Genomic DNA, 2,855 nt, shown 5'->3' with positions numbered 1-2,855 from the left:
TTTTAAAGTGTCTTGCTTTCCAACGCTGTAAAGTTGAATGAAATGAGTGTAGCCACTAGTATTGCCAGACACATTTGGAAGCATCTGTTGGGAGCCGTGTTTATGTAAGAGACATCATATAGCCTGCGTTGTTAGACCTAGACGGATGCTGAATCTCAGTCCTTGAATTTCGCAGGAGTGCTTAGCTTAGCTTTGTTCGCTTGTGGGAGCTCCCTGGGAAAGCCGGCGATTCAGCTCCCGGACGGGGCTGATGACGTGCGGTGGGGCCGTCACAGGTGGCCTCATGCAGAGTCTGTGTCCGAAACCGGGACGAATGTGACTGCAGCAAAGCCGGGCACGTGTGCCGCAGGCCGGAGCAGCTCCCTCCTGCAGCGGTGGCCCTTCCCGAGGAGCGCAGCAGGCTTTTCGGTACCGGCGAGTTGTCTTCTGGTCCCACCCTGCGGAGTACTCGGCGGGGTCACACCTGGGCTGACTCCCGCTTCTGCATCTCAGTTCGGTGAAGACTTTTCAGGCACATCATTTTATCCCTCTGCTTTCGTCTGCTCCTCTGCCAAACAGGGTCCGCGCTTCTGTAGGGCTGCTGTGAGAGTCATCCAGCAGTGCTTCGAAGCTCCACAGCTCCCGGACAGATTATGCCTCCTAGATGTTATCGTCGTGGCTAGCACTAGTTCTGCGTATCGATCAGGTAACTGTTGTCCAAGCCCTAATTTGCTCTGTTTTTGAGATAACACTGAATTCCTTATTTTCCTTTTATCTCATCTTTTGTGGGAGAAAGGTTGAAGGCCCGGCAAGATTGAGGTGACAAGATAACAAAAATGCTGAATTATTAACAACATAAAATATTTTGCCAGAAAAGCTTCCAAACATCAATAAAAATATTTTAAAATCTTCAAAAACTTAAATCATACAAAAATATAATTTATATTTAGATGTTATTCATAAAGATGTGTTACAACCTGCTAGAGGGACCGAGGGGGTAATTCATGGTGGAGCTGCAGAGTGACATGGAAGTAGCTATGGACAGGGTCTGGGGGGCTGATAGTTCCCTCCCTTTGCTGCCTGCTTCAGCCTGCCTTGTATCAGTGGGCACTGCTGTCTCTTTTTTTGCTTTATCTCAAGGATTATTTGTAACGGAAACGATGAAGTGCTCTTTCTTTTCCCTGCAGCTGTCCTCTAAATGTTTAGATTTTTTCCTGAAGTTTATTTTTCCTCTCCTGTCTCTTAAAACTCGTTTGCTGAACACGTAGGAGCCCACCTTTGTCCTCACACAGGGGCCTTGCATTACACACTGCGAACCTCCTCGTGCATTTACCTTCTCGCTACCAGTGTAGGCCAGATGCTACAAGATTATAATGGGACACTGTAGATATATACAATAGGGCATAGCTCCTCTGGGAGGCCAGGGATTTATGTATCTAAGCTCTTAATTGCTCACTAAGGTCCAGGACAGTAGTTTTAAAATGATTAGCCAGAGCCAGCTGTCCATGACCCGTGTCTGACATCTAGGGCTAGACCGCTGATGAGATGCATCTCCTAAACAAGTGCTGGTTCAAGCTCATGTACTCCTGTCTGCAGCTTGCTTGCTGTAGTTAACGTGTCTATGTTGCTGTTAACATGTGCAGCGACTGTGCCGGGGAAACCTGAGCACTGGAGTCTGCAGGTGTAGTGGCACGACTCCTTAGAGCTATTGCAGGAGGGTAGGGTATCTGTGACCAGGAAAGAGTTGTAAGAAGTCTCTTGAACTACCCTTTTCGGTGAGGTTGGACAGGGCAAGGAACTGGTATTTAGCATAGAAACTGCATGTCAATCCCTTCCCATTGCACAGTTGTGCAAATGTAGCTTTGTTAGATAATTATGAAATTGAGATTTCTAGGCCAGCAGTATTATCAGCTCTGTAGGAGGAAGGTAGAAGTAAGGCGGCATCCCTGAAAGAGCGTGGGATCTAACTAGCAAGCACTGTAAATCATCTTCTAGTTAACTTTGGTCCTTTGATTGTTTCACCATGAGACATAGAGATTTTAATATGCAACAACTGTTTCCCAACCATTTTAGTTAATGGTGCACCTCAACATCCCCATACATCTTTGGGGTATCAGCCCCCCGGCATTTACATTAGCTGTGTGAGCCTTGCACCTGAAAAACAGACCAACGTATTGGTCGGATCTCAATCTTGCAGTCCCAAGTTAAGGCTGGTATTTTGGCTAGACAGAACCATTTGTAGGAGGGAGATGAGTTTGCCTGTGTCCAGATTTTCCTTGTTGCCTCAGTGGTGGCTTCCTTGAATCTCCAGTTCCTGGTTAAATTATGAAATATTCCTTTTTCTTCCTCCTTGAAGATCCTCTCTCTACTTGCTGAGGTTAAAAATGTTGAAACCTCCTATATCAGCTGGAGCTTTCTCTCCAAATTGGTGTATGCTTGAAGAGTGTCGCCTTTTCACTTACCCCTCCTCCCCAAACAAAAAGGAAAAAAGCAAACAATATAACAAAAACACCCCAAAAGCATATGGGATATGGGTAACATTGAACATTGCACCTCACAGCATCGTAGTTGATATGAACAACAGGCTGGGGTTGCAAGTTAATACCGGTGTCATAAAAAAGATTTTCACGATCTAAACTCTATATTCACCCATCTCCTTCAGGATGGAGCAGAGATCAATTTCTCTTGTGGCTTTATCTCCTTGGGCTGATTGCTGCAAAATTTGGCTCACATTATGGGAAAAAATCCTGTCCCATAATTCCTTAGAGATGGCTGTGATTGGGATTGTTATGAAACATGCTGATCGCTTTGAAATCTTCAGTCCCCGTCCTCCCTCTCCCCCCCCAATACACTGTATGTATTAAAAAAAAGTCAAG

Source organism: Dromaius novaehollandiae, chromosome 27, assembly GCF_036370855.1.
Source record: "Dromaius novaehollandiae isolate bDroNov1 chromosome 27, bDroNov1.hap1, whole genome shotgun sequence".
Lineage (NCBI taxonomy): Eukaryota > Metazoa > Chordata > Aves > Casuariiformes > Dromaiidae > Dromaius > Dromaius novaehollandiae.
The sequence above is the reverse complement of the archived record's forward strand: the minus strand, read 5'-3'. Positions refer to the sequence as shown.